Source organism: Triticum aestivum, chromosome 3B (genome assembly GCF_018294505.1).
Source record: "Triticum aestivum cultivar Chinese Spring chromosome 3B, IWGSC CS RefSeq v2.1, whole genome shotgun sequence".
Lineage (NCBI taxonomy): Eukaryota > Viridiplantae > Streptophyta > Magnoliopsida > Poales > Poaceae > Triticum > Triticum aestivum.
In genome coordinates this window covers 841,902,605-841,924,551 of record NC_057801.1, presented here as the reverse complement: position 1 = coordinate 841,924,551, position 21,947 = coordinate 841,902,605, and the positions used below count along the sequence as shown (strand labels likewise).

General features: G+C 43.9%; 1 pseudogene; it reads left to right on the top strand.

Moving 5' to 3' along the window:
- The first annotated feature begins 3,700 nt into the window (after window positions 1-3,700).
- The window catches only part of LOC123068111 (disease resistance protein Pik-2-like), a 50,207-nt pseudogene continuing 31,960 nt past the window's right edge, over window positions 3,701-21,947 (top strand).

Here is a 21,947-nt window from a genome sequence, read left to right as displayed (position 1 = left end):
TTACATATGACCCACCTTTCACTCATAAAAATTCCTCAAGCGCGTGCTACAGTCGGTTATAATATACAACCTACTTCTCTTCTCTTTCCTATTCTCTCTATTTCAACTCAAGAAAAACATAAAATTTAAATCCTTACTGTTGTCATGTCATCTATAGTCAATGTAATAGTCAATATGTACAAGATTTCCGCAAGAGAGTAGAGTTCTGGCACATGGGTGTGCGCGCTTCTGGTTTTTAAAATGTGTTTTAAACATATTTTGAAATGTCAACAAATTTCAAACAAAAACTTGGTGTGTACATCTTGATATTGTACAAGCTTACAAAGTTGTTTCGTGAAAAACCGACAACTTATGTGTCGCGTGTGAAAAAAAAACAAAATTCAGTGTTAAAAATGCTTCTCACGAAACATCATTTTGTCTTTTTTACACAAACCACAAAAAATGTTGGTTTTCTTTGAAACTTAATGTGCACTTTGAAATATATTTTCGCGTGCAGGAGCGCGCACTCCCAGGAGCACCAACGGATTTCCGCAACAAGGTAGTACTATTTTTTTAACATATGACCCAGCTTTCACTCATAAAATTTCTTAGAGCGCGTGCTACAGCCTTCTATGAATGTACAACGTGCTTCTCTTCTCTCTCCTCTTCTCTCTGTTCCAACTTAGCAAAAACATAAAATTTAAATCCTTACAGCCCATTTACATCACCTTATTACTCTTATTGCCACAAAGCTTCCCAAAGTTGCGTCATACATGTCTTTACTTTTTTCAATGCATATTACAATATTTTTTTATGGACACCATTTTGCAAAGTTTTGTTTTAACCTTGCAAAATTAGTATTTGCTTGCATGCTTTAGGCTGCAATGATTCTCTTCAGTTTGTTAATCATAGTGATTAATTGGTGCAACCATATACTTCTTTTTATTTGTTCTGTTATTTCTGGACAGAACAACAACAAACTATATGCTTCAACTATAGAAAAATTGTAAATGACAAAAAAATATTGTTGCTATAATGCTATTTCCTATGGTAGACGGTGAATAAGACTCTGCCTTTTGTTCCTAGCATATTAAATACATTGGACCGGTAGTCTCGTCATGTACTGTTGGAACATGTAAACCCTGCCGTGACGGGATCGTTTTGTCAAGCGACGGGGATCACCGTACATTACTGTTCCAAGCTACGTATGTCTGCTTTGGCCCTTCGCTCGCATTCAATGCCCCGTAACACTTGCCATCGTTTGATTCGTACACTTACCGTGAGCACGCGAGGCCGTGTGCACCATCGCCGTTCCTCACGACTCCTTTACAAAAGAAAAACATCTCCTGAAAAGAATAGATAACATCTCCCTGGGCTCACGTATACATTTTTAAGACAACCACGACTCCTTTACATGGCCGCACCTTTAAATCCTTCTCATTAATCCATGTCATTGAAACTATTTACACCATTAATTGTAAAATTTACATCCAATATAAAAAAGAAAACATGCAGAACAAATATGATCCATACAAAAAAATGTTATCTGTCACGTCCGATGTTGTAACAAAAAGCATCCATCCGCTCTTTCAAAAAAAATTGTGTCAACTATAATACCTAAATAGTTCATCCCCACTATCTTAGTTCTCTTAACATGCAAACTATCTTACCCGCAAAAAAAAAACATGCAAACTATCCACATCATCCTATATGACCCACACCTTTCAACTAGAAAAACCCATGCTACATTTACATGCATGCTGTCCACGTCATCCCACATGCCCCACACATCATGCGATACAACTTTTATTTACTCCTTGATGGTTTGCTCTTCAGATACGTCTTTTTTATTTAGCACAAAAGATCAGCCATCGTTCGATCGGTCGCTCTTCCATCTTCTATAGTGAGGTAGTCAAAGAGGCCAGGTACATCTAAGACGCTGCTTGATCTACACATCTCATCCCATCCCTTCCTCTTCCCCTATATGTGTATCTTCCTCCATTAAGTTAGTATCTAGGCAACCGAACAAGTGCTGCTCTACTAAGATGATCCCTTCGATCTATAAAGCACTTGGAGATCAAGAGCCCCTCCATATACTCCTTCGAATCTTAATCTGGTTGTTCAAGCCTATAGAAGCTGAAGTGTTGATTGTGCTGTCGATGCCGTCGTCATATCATCGGTTCAATCAAATCCGATCACTGTTTTTCTTGAATTCACCCAAAAGCCAACTTACAGCCTGCGTCTCTCCATGGATTACTCCGTATTGTTGGCAGGTAATACAATGCTTTTTAGATTATGCAATTGGTGACGCTGGAAAAGTTAAAAACTTTGTTCTTGCGATCTCAAGCGATTCTATTGTGTTAGCCAATGCCGTTTCTCATATGAGCAAGTCTAACGGGCCGTTCTGCGCGGCCATGCATGAAATCATGCCGCACGCATCTAGCATCAGCTCACACGTACAGATAGGATTAGGCGCCTGAGTGTTGTGTAAAGCGTGCATGTATACCCCTCCTCTCCCCTCTGATGCATCTCATATAAAACTGTACCCCGGAGTGGATGAATACAAGTAAGTTTTTCTTGGACCGCCATACCATTCTTTGCTATATTATATTCATAACAGTTGTTCTTAATTGCCGAGTTATTTCCGTTCTGGCTGTATTGGCTGATACAGAAAAATTCTTGCAGCTTTCTGTTTTGTCTGGATGAACCACTCGAGTGATTGGTGTTTTTTTTTACTATATCCGATTGATGATATTTCCTCAGTTTATTCTGACGTGCAGAAGCATTTTGTATCAGGGTGTGACGTGGACGCAAAATAAACTTTGTGCATGAAAAAATCATTTCCATGAGCCCATCGACGTCTGACCCTAGAATCCATGACTTTCACTAATTGCTATATGAAGTACGTAGTACTGTTGTGCTGTAATCTCTGTGACGACGTCATCAAGTGAGATAGATGCATGGCAAAGAATATGTCCTATGCTAGAGTGACGTGCCAATAAAATGTACTCCCTCTGCAAATGACTATAAGACATTTTAGATTGCTAAAGTAGTGATCTAAAAGGTCTTATATTCAGAGGGAGTATGAGTTTGTTCCTTATTTCCTACAGCCACAAAAATGGTTCTTGATTTTTAAGATGCACGCATCAGTTGGAAAAGATTATCATATTTATCTACGTTGAGCTATCAAATTAGTTCACACATCTACTTTCTTACCATATGTAGTTACACTCTATACTTCATATATAATTGTGAGGGTAAAGGTAATTCATGTTATATCTTTTTTTTGCGAGGAATTCATGTTATATCTTTTGACAGCAGAAAACTAGAAAAATCATTTTTTGTTCATATTTATCTATCCTACTTTTTGCATTACTTTTCCTTTTATAGAGGCCTGCTGTTACGAACTCATCCAAATGTTTCATATTCAACTCACATATACAAGATGCAGTGTTCTCTGTTATTTCTTTGAGAATTTCCCTATGAGAAGACCTCACATGTTACATCATCGAAAATGCATGCAGCTTCTTACAAACGACACTATAGATTCTACCTAAAATCAGTAGAGCTTGCAGAACGGACAATGCTGGGCAGGGGCTGTCGCTAGAGACCACCGCGGCCAGGTTCAGACGCGGCCTTTCAGTTGCAAACCGGACAATGCTGGGCAGGGGCTGTCGCTAGAGACCACCGCGGCCAGGTTCTATTTTCGGCATGCAGGGCGATGAGCGCTTGCAGAACGGTTGAGGAGGCAGCAGGACAGGCCTTCCTCATGGGGATCACCGCATTGTCAGCTATGCACCGAGGAGATATAATCATCGAGACTGATTGCGCAATGATTGCCAAGGAACTGAGGATGGACTCCTCAAATCGATCGGAGTGCTTCCCAGTGATTAGCGATATAAAAAACACGGCAATGCTGTTCAAGTCTGTTGGAATCAATGCTTTGAAACGCTGCAGGAATTCTCTGGCCCACGAGCTGGCGGCATACAGCAGACGGGAGGGAGACCTGCTGATTATTGCGAACGTACCAGAGGGGCTACGTCCGCTCATGCTATCTGAATGTAACAACTGAGGGGTTGTGGTGTTTGGGTAGTCATTCTCAAAAAATAAATAAATCAGTAGAGCAATCGCCTTTGTAATCAAGAAAATTGTCATTAGTCTCTCCAGTCAGCTTCTACTTGCAATTGTACCATACCAAATTCTTAACATATTGTTCCTGTTTATTTGGTAATGACTTTCATCCACAATTTTTTTATTTGTTACACTGTTTGCGACTATGAATTAACCTCTGGTACGACTGCGGTGATACAACATTCCCGCAGCAATGCGCGGGGTATCATCTAGTTTAGAAAAAAACTCTACCGATAAAAAAAAGAGATAGAATCCAGTTGATGGCCAGTGAAACTCCATAAAAAAAATCTTCTGCCGATCGATTAAAAGAGGAAAAACATCTTCCTCGGCTCCTGTACCTGGTCATTGACTCCACGTCCCCTTCAATCCTGCTCTCTAACATATGGCCAGTGGTGGCGATTTCTCACCAAAGGATGTCCCCAACTCCCCATCACCAGCAATTGCGCTCTCCCACCCTCATGGCTAGCGGCAAACTGCAAAGAACCTGAAGCCATGTGCTGCGAGGGATGATGAGAGCTCGACTATGACCCCTAGCGGTGATCAGTCTTCCTCATTGTTAGTGTCGCCACATCTCCCTCCACCCTCCCCAGGCATCCAAGTACACTCACGTTTGTGATATAAGGCCAACTATCAAGTACGACATCTAACAAGTTCTTCTTGGCTTCATCTTTGGAGAAGAGTACAATCTAACCATGATAATTGTGGATTAATGGTCGATGCAGTTTAGGATGAGGTGTACCAATTGTGGTCTAAAGTAGATTGTGTTGTTGTGGTAATTGGTAAATTCGCCATCGGAGGACCTACATTGGACACACCAATTTATGTGTCCAATGTGGTCCAGTTCGTCGTTGGTTCTCCAACTCCAAATGCATGTAAAACCTATCCTGAAATTTTTGAATGTGCTACTTGATTTTTGGATGTCTGGACTCATGCCAAAACAAAGCGTCAGATAAATATAAAAATTGCTATGTACATGCCTATCCATGAGCACACTTCGCCCGATTATGTATTAGAGGAGCGGACTAGATTCAGCTACATCCAATGTGGCCAGGTGCAGTGTAGTGGTGTCGTGATGCATATGTGGTGAATTATCTGCAGTGTCACTTAGTACTATGCATGTGCATAATACCATATTTTTTAAAGATGTACTACTTTGGCAGGCTTGCATGCGATTGGTGAATTACATGAATTTTTTCAGATGATTCTTTCTAGGAGCAGATTGATAATATGTATATGCATATATTATACATCTATACATGTCTTTATTTTGGCCTTAGAACAAAGTGAAAATTACCTATTAAATCATCTTTAAATACATATAAATTAATGACGTAACAATAAAATCTGGACATATCATGCGACACAAAGATCTCATATAAACACATTATTATTTATGTGATATAGATATGTATAAAGTATGGATAGAACTTTTTTAAAAATTCCATTCACGTTAATCATAAAAGAAATTCTTTACGAATTTATTGGTTGAGACAAGAAATTAAAATTTGAATAATCTGTGCTGCATATAGTAATGAAAATATACAACAAATTCTTCTTTGTATATCTATATTATCTGCTATGATATCTGGCATGTTGATAGAAAACCATGCACGTATGTACAAAAATAGACTTTTCATAATTCCACCATGCTAGCGTGGCAAAAAGATAAAGAAATATGTCTTTTTTAGTAAGGACAAGACGTGAAGATATATGTTACAATAGGATACTTGATCTTTTTACCTTTTAGAAACTTATAGGCCACGAATCCATGATACATGCAACAACATATGCATTTGTAACCATGTCTTTCTACAAACATACCACATATATCCTCTGACTTATATAACTTTCATAAGTTAGCATATACATATTTCCACATTTCATCTGTAAATATGTGGTTCCTCGCCATAACACAATGACAATATTTATAAGGTTTTCATGCAACTGGACACAATCTAATCACGAAATAGCCTGAAGCCATGTAACATTGTCGAACCCTATGTCCAACAAAGATAGCCATGTAGCTTTGCCGAACCCTCACAAAATAGTCTGAAGCCATGTAACAATATCGACATACTCATATTATTGTCCGACATTTCTAATTAGTAACAAGTTTTTCTATCTAATAATAGAAGTGCTAGCCCGTGCAAATGCACGGGTTTATGACTAGTAATTAATAAAGCCGATGCATGCATCGCCCAGATGGAGAGGCCGGGTTCTTCCTCCTTCTCTAAAAAAAATCTTGGGGAGAATCTTGAACACTGGTAGAAAAAGGGCCTATTGTCCCGGTTGGTAAGGGCCTTTAGTCCCGGTTCCTGAATTGGGACTAAAGGGTCGGTACTAATGCCCTGACCCTTTAGTCCCGGTTCAGTCCAAAACCGGGACAGATGGGCCTCCATGTGGCCTGTGCGCCGAGCCCAGGTAGGAGGGCCTTTAGTCCCGGTTGGTGGCATTAACCGGGACCAATAGGCATCCACGCGTCAGCATTTCTGTGGCTTGGGTTTTTGATTTTTTTTTGAAAAGGGGGGGGGGGGGTTGGGGGTTTTGGGGGTTTAATTTAGGTGTTTCATATATTGTGTTAGCTAGCTAATTAATAGAGAGAAGTGTCATCTCTTTTGTCCGTGCTTGGTCGACGCTACGTACTATACATACGTATAGAGAGGACTAGCTAGACACGCTAGCTAGCTAGTAAGCAAACGAAGGAAACAGAAGATCGTCATGAACATATATGCATACAGAGAGAAGTGATATCGACCACCTCTCCTTCTCCGAGAGATTGGTCGAACAACAAGTTCTCCTATATCTATCCGACACTACCGGCTACATATATACAATAATTAATTATCTTTTACAAATATAATCTCCTAACATACGTACGCGTGGTCCACATAGTATTCTCCGTCTTCAGAAATCACGTGGTCAAGAAAGAATGCCACCAATTCCTCTTGAATTGCTCGCATGCGATCTGGTGCTAGGAGTTCATCCCGCATCCGAAACATCTAATTTTAAGAAGGGGGTCAATACATATATATATATATGAATGAATGAAACTCAACACAAATGATGGTAATAAATTAAAATTGTGAATATTGTTATTTACGCACTTCATATTGTTTGTCAGAGTAGCCCCGCTCACAGGTCGTGTGGCGGATGGACTCGCAAATGTAGTATCCACAGAAATCATTCCCTTATTCCTGCCACAACCACTTTACAAGAAATATAGGTCAATCAAACTGATAAGCAAGAATGCCAAATGGTATTGATGAAACTAGCCTTTGAATCACTAGGAGATGCGTGGAATATGCTACTATAGTACTTACTTTCGGGTGTCTAAATTGCAGCTTCTTCGGCAGTCCCGGAGCTTTTTTGGTGAATTTTCTCCAAACCCTGCCATGCAAAGAAAACAATTACTTGATATCAGAAATGAACAAAGTTGCTGATATGGTGGATAATGATCGATTTAACTTACTTCTCGAGCATTTCAGTCATGTCCGCATACTCCTTCCGATTTTTTCGTTTGGAGTCTAAGACAATTACTACTCCCTGCTCAAGCTTAATCTCTAGGAGAATATAGTGGTACCTGCACACGCATGCATAACTCATCAATATTACATTACTATAACCTGGACTAATAAGGGAAACCGAATATGCCACAAGACAGTAACACTCACCTGAAGTTGTAAGGAAAGAGTATTATATCTTTGTGTTCATTTATTACCAACGATTGTAGCAAGTTGGCCTCGGTATTTTCGGCATGATATTTAACCTCAGTTGCATCTATGAGATTTGTGTTAATGAACCCAATATCACCCACTTGTCTTTTCTTCAATTCGGCGATCTTCAATCTGCATAATATAGCGAGGATAATTATAAATACATGCAATGAAAGAGCTGAGTTATATAGAGAGACTTAATGACAGAAGTAGTACTACTTACAGACAGTAGCAGGTGACCGTTGCTTTATCGAGGGCCAATTGATTGAAAAACTGATAGAACTCCTCAAATGGAATAGGCAACAGTTCAATTCCAACGAGGTCATGCTCCTTTTTAACTCTCACATACAAAGTACTCCTCCCGTCAGACTCTGTGCAGGTTTTCATGTACCAATCATGCAATCTTTGCATCATCGTTGATAGAGATCTTTCATCTTTGACGAGAGGCTTCCCGTACTCGTATCTTTGTATCTGCACCTCCAAGAAATCATAATGTACATCGTCGGACAGGTAATCTCCAGGATTGCTATAACCGGGCACCATCCTCGGATCGACGATGTCGCTAGCAGGCACCTTGAGCGGGGGGCACGATTGCTTTGCTTGTTCGCCGAGCTGGGCAATTTGTTTCCCAGCTCGTCGTTCTTTCATCCTTTGATCACTAACAGTACTTCCGACCTCTCCGCTTCGGCAAATGCCTTCCAATAATGCGCTCATAGTTGCCTTTCAGCGGAGACTTGGGTGGTTTTGTCAGGGCAGCCAGAGTGCGCTTCGCTTTCACCGGATCTACCTTCTCCTCCGGAGGTGGATGTCTCTGTGCTTTCAACCCTTGAAACCAGTCCTTCACTTCGGTTCGCGCGATCTTCGCATTCTCCTCCGGGGTCATCTCGTATGGTAACTTCTCTGGAGTCTTCAGAGAAGGACCGAATCTGTATGTCCTCCCGCCTTTTGCTATACTGCTAGACGCCGGCAGAGCAGACGGAGCGGATGTCTTCTTTTGTTGCTTACGAGGTGGAGGAGAAGGACTACGACGCGCCGGAGCAGCTGAAGCGGCGGCGGGTCTCTTCCGCCCTTGCTGACGAGGCGGAGAAGGAGGAGGCTGGCTGCTCGGGCGCGCCGGCGCAGGCGGAGAAGGAGGTGGAGTGCCGCCACGCGCCGGAGAAGGAGCCGGCCGAGTGCCCTGATCGTCACTCGCCGGAGGAGGAGGCGGTGGAGGAGGCGGAGTGCCCTGACTCACCGGAGGAGGAGGAGGAGGGGGAGGCGTCCAGTTCAGAAGGTTGATGAGATCCTTCGGCCATAGGCATGGAGTCTTCAGAGCAGAACCCAGCCGAGTCTCCCCTTCACCGGTAGGGTGGTCAAGCCGGAGGTCCTCAAATCCCTCCATTATTTCATCCACCATCACCCTAGCATATCCTTCTGGAATCGGCCAGCAGTGAAAAGTTGCGCCGGATTCAGTAGGATAAACAGAGCCAACAACCGCCTTGACCTTCAAATTCATCCCTTGCGCCATAAGGTTGGCAATTTTGAACCTCCATGATAGCATCCACGGGATAGCTGGAAGTAGTCGTGAAGGCATGCTCCGACTGAAGCAGCTCGGTGGAAGCCACGCTACTTCTCCGCTGAGATGGCGGGGTAGCTTCGGGGGAAGCTTCGGCAGGTCGTTTGCTGTGATTTGCTTCTCGTTCCTCTATCGCTTGTATCCTTGCGTGCAGCGCCTGCAGTTCGGTCTGCTGCACTTTCTTCCTCCTCTCCTGGCATTTGTAACCGCCTGCGTTCGGAAACCCAGCCTTCCACGAAAAGGAGCCTGGCGTGCCTTGTGTCCGTCCAGGGTGCTCAGGATTCCCGAGGGCCATTGTGAGCTCGTCGTTCTCTCTGTCTGGAAAGAACGTCCCTTGCTGCGCTGCTTCGATATATTGCTGAAGCCTCTTGACTGGTATGTCCAATTGATCGTCCGTCCAAATGCACTTCCCTGTTACAGGGTCCAAGGTTCCGCCAGCCCCGAAGAACCAAGTCCGACAACGGTCTGGCCAAGTCATTGTCTCTGGTTCGATCCCTTTATCAAGTAGATAATTCTCAACCTTGGCCCACTTAGGCTGGGCTATGAGGTAGCCACCTGACCCCGTGCGATGGTGAAGCTTCTTCTTCGCAACATTTTGCTTGTTTGTCAGCGACATCTTTTTACTCTTTTCCGATGTCTTGTGGGCCACAAATGCGGGCCAGTCATCTCTGATCTTCTCATATTTGCCCTTGAATTCTGGGGTCTCTTTTTTATCGACAAACTTATTCAGGTCTTTCTTCCAATTCCTGAATAGGTCTGCCATCTTCTTAAGAGCAAAAGACTTGATTAATTGCTCAACTGGCTTCTCCGGATCATCCTCTGGCGGTAGGGTGAAATTTGACTTCAGCTCAGTCCAAAGATCATTTTTCGGCATATCATTGACATAAGACACCTCAGGGTCTTCGTTCTTAGGCTTATACCATTGCTGGATGCTAATCGGGATCTTGTCCCTAACCAGAACCCCTCACTGAGCAACAAATTCTTTCTTTGTCCGGATGGGTTCAATCGGTTGGCCGTCGCACACGATTGCTATGATCTCAAACCTTTCATCCGAGCTCAACTTTTTCTTCGGGCCTCGTCTCTTTACCGAAGTTGTGCTCGATCCGGAGGGCTAGAAAAAAGAACAAAGACGAGAGTTAATTAATATGTGTACATACCAAAACAATGAATGCATCAATTAGCTAGTCAGCACATGCTTAACTACTATATATACCTGGCCGAACTCGGTTCAGTCACCGGAGCCGTCCTCATGGTCTACTGCTTCTTCACCCTGTCTTTCCAGACCATCGGAGCCATCATAATCATAGCCAGCTGCTTCTTCACCCTCTCCTTCCAGACCATCGGTGTCGTTGAGAAACATCAACGAGCAGACGGCATCACTTCCTTCTGCGATTATGTCCCTCAACAATGCTTCTTGTGCTTCGTCTCGGGGGTTGTCCATAGTTTCTACAAATATTTACAACATGGCAATTATTATTCAAACATGACATATATGGATATATTAGTGGCAAACGTATAACTAGATAGCTAGGTAATCACAATAAGGAATCATATTAATCAGTGGCCTCGACGCTGCTTCTCTAGGGTTTCGGGTGGCCTCGACAACGCTTCAATGGTTAGGGGTGGCCTTGAGAACGCTTCAAGGAGTGGCCTCGACATACGTACATGGGAAAATAATATGCTTGTTTTTTCCTTCTTAAAAATGCATGAAGCTATCGGGAGGGGGTATATCGACAACAACAACGACGACACTACATCTATGTCCCACAAGTGACGTGGGCATCGACGCCCGCGTCACTTGTGGGACGTGGATGTAGTGTCCGACACCAACGGCCACATGTATCTCACACCGACGATACTTTCTATTTAATTAGGGTTTCCTCTACCGCTCGGCGACCCTCGATGACCCTCGTTCCCAATAGAAAAAAGAGGAAGAAGAAGAAAAAAAAAGAGGAGAAGAAAGAATAGAGGAGATTCTTCTCCTCTTCTCCTCTATTCTTTCTTCTCCTCTTTTTTTTCTTCTTCCTCTTCTTTTTTTATCCTCTTCTTCCTCTCATGTTCGACGACCCTCGACCCCGATAACATATTTTTTCCCCGATAACATTTTTCTCTCCGAGAGAGTTAGTGTTCCCGAGTTAACCGGAGGGGGACATTGGTCATATCGGATTCGTCATATATAAAACCTTTTCTTCCTTCTTCTTCCTTCTATTCCTTCTTCCCAAATATATAAAACTAACCTAAAATGTACTAAATCAGAGAACATATATAGATAAAACTTTTCTAATTAAAAACCTAACTTTTGCATATATGTATTTTTAAAACATCATTACAATTGAAAAAATACATACATACATACAAAAAACATGTAAAAATACATACATACATATATGAACATACATCAAAAAATACATATATCTAAAAAATACATACATACATATATATATATATGAAAATGTAAAAACATGTAAAAAATTGCATGGCAGCGGCGGGGGCGGCAGATGCGCGGTGCTCACAGAGGCGGCGACACGTCGGGGCAGGGGACGGCGGCACGACGACGGCGACGGGGCAGGGGCGGCGTGCGTCGGGGCAGGGGACGGCGGCGCGCGGCAACGGTAGTGTCGGGCGAGGGCGCGGGCGCGGGCGATGGATTCAGGCGAGGGCGCGGGCGAGGGCACGGGCGACGGCGACGACGGGCGCGGGCGACGGTGACGGCGGGGGCGGCGGGCGGCGTCGGGGCAGCCTGGCGGCGTCGATGTGCTCGGCGTCGTCAGGGGCAACTGCGAGGGAAATATGAAAATTTCCTAAGTCTTTGCTTATATAGCAAAGCCATTGGTCCCGGTTGGTGGCACCAATGGCACGAACCGGGACCAATGCCCCCCTTTAGTCCCGGTTGGTGCCACCAACCGGGACCAAAGGCCTTGTGCTGCCCCGCGCCCAAAAGTTTAGTCCCACCTCGCTAGTTGAGAGGGCTCGAGAGTGGTTTATAAGCGCTGCTGCGTCCACCCTCTCGAGCTCCTCTCAACTGCAGGCTTTCGGGCCTAATCTGTCACTATGTGCCTGTGGGCCTACTTGGCCTCCCGCGGGCCTGAATCCTGGCCCATGGTAGGGTTTCTAGTCGTATTCAGGCCATGGGGGCCCAATAGGCGGCACTATTTTTAATTTTTTTCCAGTTTTTTGTTTTGTTTTCTGCATTATTTATTTTTTATTGTTTTTGCTTTATTTTTTAATTCTTTTTGCTTTTAGTTTTAGAAAAATTATAAACTTTCTGTTAGTGCCATTAGTTTTCAAATTTGAAAACACTTTTTTTGTTTTCTTTGTTGCTTTATTTATTTTATTTTGTTTCTACTTACAACAAAATACTTATTGTTGCTATTTTTATTTTTTTCCAGTTTTTTTGTTTTGTTTTCTGCATTATTTATTTTTTGTTGTTTTTTGCTTTATTTTTAATTATTTTTGCTTTTAGTTTTAGAAAAATTATAAACTTTCTGTTAGTGCCATTAGTTTTCAAATTTGAAAACACTTTTTTTGTTTTCTTTGTTGCTTTATTTATTTTATTTTGTTTCTACTTACAACAAAATACTTATTGTTGCTATTTTTATTTTTTTCCAGTTTTTTGTTTTGTTTTCTGCATTATTTATTTTCTTTTGGTTTTTTGCTTTATTTTTTAATTCTTTCGCTTTTAGGTCCGCAAAATTATAAACTTTCTGTTAGTGCCATTAGTTTTAGAAAAATTATAAACTTTTTGTTTGTGCCATTAGTGTTCAAATTTGAATAGTTAAAATTTGAATTCTTTGAAATTTGTGTGAATCGCAAGTTTGTGATTAACTTTACTAAAAAATGAACATAGATGCACATAGAGAAAATTTGACCTAAATTCATAATCAATTTCTATGAATTTCAGAGAAATTCACTATGAATTTGGGTCAAATTCCCTGTATAGGGGCATCTATTTTCACTTTGAGAGGAGCTCAGCAAGGCAGAGAGGGACGGGCTTATAAACCGGTATGAGCGCCCTTCGGTTGGCGAGGTGGGACTAAACTTTGAGCGCAACGAGGACCAACCCTTTAGTCCCGGTTTGTGGCACAAACCGGGACTAATGGTCATGGGCCAGGGGCGAGCCGCGTGGGCCAGGGACTAATGAACATATACGCACCTATAGACAAAATTCGACCTAAATTCATAGTTTTCAAATGAACTCTGAAAAAGTTGGCATAGCATGTGCATGTACAAAACGGACAATGGTATCATACTCGTCTGTTACAAAGTTGGCATGGTATCATCATAATAGTTGCGGTAGAAAGTCTTCACTTTTTCTTCGCTTGTGGCATTTGCTTATTGCGCTGTAACCATGGATAATCTTCATCTTTATCAGGATGCTTGGGTCAGCCTTGACTTTGAAGGGAGGAATTTCATGAAACTTTTCATACTCTTCAGACATGTCTGTCTTGCCCTCCACTCCCAGGATGTCCCTTTTTCCTGAAAGAACTATGTGGCGCTTTGTCTCATCGTATGATGTATTCGCTTCCTTATCTTTTCTTTTTCTCGGTCTGGTAGACATGTCCTTCACATAGATAACCTGTTCCACATCATTGGCTAGGACGAACGGTTCGTCAGTGTACCCAAGATTTTTCAGATCCACTGTTGTCATTCCGTTTGCACTTAAACAAAGGGACCTTAAAATCTACTCCATAGTCAAGTTCCCATATGTCCACTATGTAACCATAATATGTGTCCTTTCCCCTCTCGGTTGCTGCATCAAAGCGGACACCGCTGTTTTGGCGTGCTCTTTTGATCTTGGTCAATCGTGTAAAATGTATTCCCATTTATCTCGTATCCTTTCCAAATCATTACAGTCGAAGATGGTCCCCTGGACAACAAGTACAGCTCATCACAAACAGTGCTGTCACCTCTGAGACGTGTTTCCAACCAACTGCTGAAAGTCTTGATGTGTTCACATGTATTCCAGTCGTCGCACTGCTCCGGGTGTTTGGAGCGCAGACTGTTCTTGTGTTCATCGACATATGGGGTCACCAAGGTAGAGTTGTGTAGAACTGTGTAGTGTGCTTGAGACCAAGAATATCCGTCCCTGCATATTACTGAGTCCCTTCCAAGCGTGCCTTTTCCAGTCAGTCTCCCCTCATACCGCGATTTAGGGAGACCTATCTTCTTAAGGCCAGGAATGAAGTCAACACAAAACCCGATGACATCCTCAGTTTGATGGCCAATGGAGATGCTTCCTTCTGGCCTAGCGCGGTTACAGACATATTTCCTTAGGACTCCCATGAACCTCTCAAAGGGGAACATATTGTTTAGAAATACGGGCCCCAGAATGACAATCTCGTCGACTAGATGAACTAGGACGTGCGTCATGATATTGAAGAAGGATGGTGGGAACACCAGCTCGAAACTGACAAGACATTGCGCCACATCACTCCTTAGCGTTGGTACGATTTCTGGATCGATCACCTTCTGATATATTGCATTGAGGAATGCACATAGCTTCACAATGGCTAATCGGACGTTTTCCGGTAGAAGCCCCCTCAATGCAACCGGAAGCAGTTGTGTCATAATCACGTGGCAGTCATGAGACTTTAGGTTCTGGAACTTTTTCTCTGGCATATTTATTATTCCCTTTATATTCGACGAGAAGCCAGTCGGGACCTTCATACTGAGCAGGCATTCAAAGAATATTTCTTTCTCTTCTTTCGTAAGAGCGTAGCTGGCAGGACCTTCATACTGCTTCGGAGGCATGCCCTCTTTTTCGTGCAAGCATTGCAGGTCCTCCCATGCCTCAGGTGTATCTTTTGTCTTCCCATACACGCTCAAGAAGCTTAGCAGGTTCACGCAAAGGTTCTTCGTCACGTGCATCACGTCGATCGAAGAGCGGACCTCTAGGTCTTTCCAGTAGGGTAGGTCCCAAAATATAGATTTCTTCTTCCACATGGGTGCATGATTCTCAGCGTCATTCGGAACAGCTAGTCCGCCGGGACCCTTTCCAAAGATTACGTGTAAATCATTGACCATAGCAAGTACGTGATCACCGGTACGCATGGCGGGTTTCTTCCGGTGATCTGCCTCGCCTTTGAAATGCTTGCCTTTCTTTCTACCTTGATGGTTGGTCGGAAGAAATCGACGATGGCCCAGGTACACATTCTTCCTGCAGCTTCCTAGGTATATACTATCGGTGTCAAGTAAACAGTGCGTGCATGCGTGGTATCCCTTGTTTGTCTGTCCTAAAAGGTTACTGAGAGCGGGCCAATCGTTGATGGTCACGAACAGCAACGCCTTTAGGTCAAATTCCTCCTTTTTGTGCTCATCCCACGTACGTACACCGTTTCCATTCCACAGCTGTAAAAGTTCTTCAACTAATGGCCTTAGGTACAAATCAATGTCGTTGCCGGGTTGCTTAGGGCCTTGGATGAGAACTGGCATCATAATGAACTTCCGCTTCATGCACATCCAAGGAGGAAGGTTATACATACATAGAGTCACGGGCCAGGTGCTGTGATTGCTGCTCTGCTCCCTGAAAGGATTAATGCCATCCGCGCTTAAAGCAAACCATACGTTCCTTGGGTCCTTTGCAAACTCATCCCAGTACTTTCTCTCGATTTTTCTCCACTGCGACCCGTGAGCGGGTGCTCTCAACTTCCCGTCTTTCTTACGGTCCTCACTGTGCCATCGCATCAACTTGGCATGCTCTCTGTTTCTGAAAGACGTTTCAACCGTGGTATTATAGGAGCATACCACATCACCTTCGCAGGAACCCTCTTCCTGGGAGGCTCGCCGTCAATATCACTAGGGTCATCTCGTCTGATCTTATACCGCAATGCACCACATACCGGGCATGCATTCAGATCCTTGTATGCACCGCGGTAGAGGATGCAGTCATTAGGGCATGCATGTATCTTCTGCACCTCCAATCCTAGAGGGCATACGACCTTCTTTGCTGCGTATGTACTGTCGGGCAATTCGTTATCCTTTGGAAGCTTCTTCTTCAATATTTTCAGTAGCTTCTCAAATCCTTTATCAGGCACATCATTCTCTGCCTTCCACTGCAGCAATTCCAGTACGGTACCGAGCTTTGTGTTGCCATCTTCGCAATTGGGGTACAACCCTTTTTTGTGATCCTCTAACATGCGATCGAACTTTAGCTTCTCCTTTTGACTTTCGCATTGCGTCCTTGCATCGACAATGACCCGGCGGAGATCATCATCATCGGGCACATCGTCTGGTTCCTCTTGATCTTCAGCAGCTTCGCCCGTTGCAACATCATCGTGCACATCGTCTGGTTCCTCTTGATGTTCAGTAGCATCACCGTATTCAGGGGGCACATAGTTATCATCGTACTCTTTTTCTTCGCCGTCTTCCATCATAACCCCCATTTCTCCGTGCCTCGTCCAAACATTATAGTGTGGCATGAAACCCTTGTAAAGTAGGTGGGTGTGAAGGATTTTCCAGTCAGAGTAAGACTTCGTATTCCCACATATAGGGCATGGACAACACATAAAACCATTCTGCTTGTTTGCCTCAGCCACTTCGAGAAAATCATGCACGCCCTTAATGTACTCGGAGGTGTGTCTGTCACCGTACATCCATTGCCAGTTCATCTGCGTGCATTATATATAATTAAGTGTGTCAAAAATCATTACAGAACATCATGAATAGATAATTAAGTGACCAAATTAATAGAAGTTCATCATCACATAAAAACCAAAGTACATACATAATTCTCATCTAACAACATAAAGCTCTGTAGAGCATCTAAATTAATTAAACCATACATTGAAACTATGTAAAACATTTCAATGCGAAAACAAATGCGATCATAATCGCAACCAAGGTAACAACTGATCCAACGGCATAATGATACCAAGCTTCGGTATGAATGGCATATTTTCTAATCTTTCTAATCTTCAAGCGCATTGCATCCATCTTGATCTTGTGATCATCGACGACATCTGCAACATGCAACTCCAATATCATCTTCTCCTCCTCAAGTTTTTTTATTTTTTCCTTCAAGAAATTGTTTTCTTCTTCAACTAAATTTAACCTCTCGACAATAGGGTCGGTAGGAATTTCCGGTTCAACAACCTCCTAGATAAATAAAATCTATGTCACGTTGGTCGGCATAATTTTCATAAACAACAAATGATCCAATAGTTATGAAAAGATAATATATACCACATCCGAATCATAGACAGGACGAGGGCCGTCGGGGGCGGGTACCAAAACCATCGCACTATATAAGATGCAATAATAAAAGTAAGAAAATAATACAAGTATCTATCTAAACATACAAGTAAGAATATTTTTCCTTTCAGAAAGAAGATAAGAACAAGAGGCTCACTACGGTGGTGCCGGCGATGAGATCGGCGCGGGTGATCGACGGCGGTGAAGACGAGGACGGGGCGTGACGAACTGCTAAACCTAGACAAATATTAAGGAAAATGGAGCTTGGAGGTCGAGTTTGGAGAGAAGAAAGCTTAAGCAGTGTGGCTCGGGCATTCCATCGAACACCTTGTGTGCATAGGAGGTGAGCTAGAGCACCACCAAGCCCTCTCCCCCTCGGCGGCCAGAAAAAACAGAGCATTGTTCTCTGCTCTTACGCGAGGGGGTATATATAGGCACCTCATTGGTCCCGATTGGTGGCATGAACCGGGACTAAAGGGGAGCCTTTGGTCCCGGTTCAAGCCATCAACCGGGACCAATGGTTGTGGGCCAGGAGCGAGGCCATTGGTCCCGGTTTATCCCACCAACCGGGACCAATAGGGCCAGAAAAACCGGGACCAATGCCCACGAGGCCCCGGCCGCCCCCCTGGGATCACGAACCGGGACAAATACCTCCACTGGTCCCGGTTCGCGGCAGAACCGGGACTAATGGGCTGACCCGGCCTGGGCCATTGCCCCCTTTTCTACTAGTGGAACATGGTCTGGATTCTTGCTCTCATCTAGCTGGCCAATCAACGGATTAGTTCTTAGTATGGGCCATTCAGTTGGTCATTAGATGAACTTATGAAAGCCAGAGTGATTAACAGATACAAATTGAGGACTGGCGATAGCCCGGTGGTACATGAGAGTGTAGTGGCGCGTCCGCACCGGGCTGGCTTCAACTCCCTGTGGATGTGGAATTTGGCCACATTAGAAAAATCTTATTCAAGTTAGATCACCGTAGCTTCTATGATCCTAGCTGCCTTGTTCGTCTTGCGAGCTGAAGAGGAAATACTAGACCAACAAAGAAATTTTGGGAAGGTAACTGCAGGGAAATTGGTAGACTTTTGACTTCCTTTGCGCACATGTTATTTTGTGGACGGAAATACTAACGCCCACACGTGTGGGCGTTTGCATCTCGCCCATACGCGTGGATCCACGTCTGTTTATGGTTGCACGAATCTTGTCATGTTTGTGGTGCCACGTAGGACTGGACTGATGTGTGGGCATTCATCCGGTCACCCACACGTCCGTTTCACCACACGGGATGGCCGGTGTGTGGGCGTTTAGCAATTCACTCACTCGTTTGTTTTCACTCATGCACAAGGGATGGTGTATGGGCATTTGCCATCTTGCCCACACGCTCGTCTCCTCTCCCAGACCCAACGCTACCAGTTGCCATGTGTTTTGCAGTGTACATGGCAACTACCCCTAGTGTGCTTGTAAGCAGATGGCAACTCTCTTTTTTTTATCCGAACATGTCAGTTGCCATGTGTTTTGCAGGGTACACGGCAACTGCCTAGTGTTAGTAGGTGGCAACTCCTAAGGTTTTTAAATCATGATAACTGTAGTAAACCAGACCATACATGTCAACTGCCTAGTGTTAGTAGGTGGCAACCCCTAAAATTTTCAAATCATGGCAACTATAGTAAATCAGACCATACATGGCAACAACTGCAGTTGTCCAAAATGGCATCTGGCAATTGACTTGAGATGAAAACTGCAGTTGAGCAACCATGGCAACTGTAGTTGTCCGACATGGTAACTATAGTTCAGCGACATGACAACTGCAATTAAACAAACATTGAAGAGGGTCCGGACCATGGCAACTGCGGGGACGCGTGGTGACTGTCACGCGTGGCATGCGGGACCGTGAGGTAGGTGGTTGAGAGAGATCGTGTGGGTGTTATCCATTTTGCCCACACGTAGGCGTGTGAGAGGGACCACGAGGGAAAAAAGGCGTGTGGACGCTAGTTGTTTTGCCCACACGTAGGCGTGTGGGCTGGTCCTCTTAGACACCACACAAAATGTGTGGCCAGATCCCTTAACGCCCACACGTGTGGGCGTTATTGGCGTCCTTTGTGGAATGTCACACCCTAATTTCTGCAACATATATGGCCATGATGAACTAAGTCTCAGGCGCATCTGTCTGTGTAGTTTGGCATGCCACAACTTGGTTAAACCCCTCTGCATCTCCACGTCCTCCACCTCCAGCAGCATGCTTGACATCACTGGAAGGTTAAACCATGTTCCATGTGTCTAGAACTAAGCTTGGACCGCGAATGCGTCAGCCAAGCTGCTTCCCACTTTAACATGCATGAATGGTTTTGTAGGCTTTTTTTGCATGCCTAGCATTATCGTTTGATTAATTTAGTCCTTTGCACATGATCATTAATGTGGCGATTACCAGAGCCGTACACGTAAACTATTACTGGAGTACTTTCACTAGGATGATCGCAAAGGGGGAGGAAGTCTTCAGATGAGAAACTAATGATACGTCAAATAGCAACCAAAAAGATAGAAGGCGGAGAAACTTGTTATATAGCTAAAAAGCCAAATGTCTCACCTCAACTTGGTACTATACAAACTCCCACATAAGCAACAGTGGAAAATATAAAATGTGTTATGCATGGTTACAATTCGTTGGCGTACTAAGTAACTCTATTCATATTGATTTCATGTATTTAAGGAGATCACAAATTTGGATGAGCAATACCCATATCTGGTTGAACAAGCAAAACTGATTTTGAGGAAGTGTGGGGGGCTTCCCCTTGCACTAATCACCATAGGTAGCTTTTTGGCTAATCAACCAAAAACTGCTTTTGAATGGAGAAAACTGAATGAGCGTATAAGTGCTGAGTTGGAGATGAATCCTAAACTTGACACCATAAAAGCAGTCCTTATGAAAAGCTATGATGGTTTACCCTATTACCTCAAGGCTTGTTTCTTGTATTTGGCCATCACTACAAAAAAAATACACTTCCCTGATGATACGTGTTTGTCATAGTAGGTCGCGTTTTTTGTCATGCATGTACATCCATGACGATTTTATGACAGAATCAAGATAGTCATACCTGTGCTGTCGTAGAAGTGTTCCATAACATTACCAAAATTATCATCACGGAAGTGTCCACTTCCATGACGATAAATCGCGCGTCACAGAAGTGCTTTCGTCAAGGGTGACCGACACGTGGCATCCACCGTAACGGAACGCTGTTAAGCTATCGGGTCAGGTTTTGCATCCGATAACCCGTTAACAGCCCCGACCAATGGGGATTTTCCACATGTAAAATCATCATTGGCTGGAGGAAACACGTGTCGGCTCATCGTTGGGACAGATGTCATCCACTCATTGGACGGAAGGCGCCTATGATACGTCGACACGTGGCACGGCCCAACAGAGGCCCATTCTTGTGAAAAGGCCGGCCCGTTTGACTTAGTCAAAAGGTGGCGGGCCGGCCCATGGAAAGCCTGTTAACGGCCTGTTCGCATATAGCCCATTTATAGCCCGCTAACCCAAGGCCCGTTACGCCCTATCCGAATTAGGCCCAGTAGCATCATCTGGGCCATCCAATATGATTCCAGCCCATTTTCACTTCTGGCGCATGTATGGCCCATGACGTCTTTCGGCCCATATGAGGCCCTATGTAACTCTTGGCCTATTAACGGCCCATGGTGAAACTGGCTCGTAATGAACAGTGTATCACTTTACACCCATTAACGGCCTGTGGTGAAACTGGCCCGTAATGAACAGTGTATCACTTTATACCCATTAATGGCCCGTTATTCCGTTGGGCCGTTTCCAGCCCATGTTATCTTTCGGCCTTCTCAGAGCCCATTTATTCTTGGGCTCATTTCCAACATTCGTTTACTTACGGTCCGTTATTGTCATTTTCTGCTTGTGGGCCAAATTCAGCCCGTGGTTATAGTCAGCCCGTTTGTGGTCCGTTAATACGTTGGGCCGTTTTCATAGCGTCATCAAATACGGCCTATTAACGATGGCCCGTTATGGTCGGCCCATGAACAGACGATTCCAACTCTAGCCCGTTTACAGCCATAATGCGGTATGTTTGGCCAATCGATCATACGGTCCGTATAAGACCCATTGATGATACGGCCCACAGAAGGCCCATTGTTTCTACGGCCCGTAGGAGGCCCATTGTTTTTACGGCCCGTAGAAGGCCCACTGTTTCTACGGCCAGTAGGAGGCCCAGTGTCACTACAGTAAATATTAGCCCATGGTTATTGTGGCCTAGTTTTAAAAAATAGGTTATTGCAGCCACTAGCAAACCGCGGAAAAAGAACTGCAATGACTACAAGCAAACAAATAAACAAGACAACAAGGAAATAAATAAGCAAGA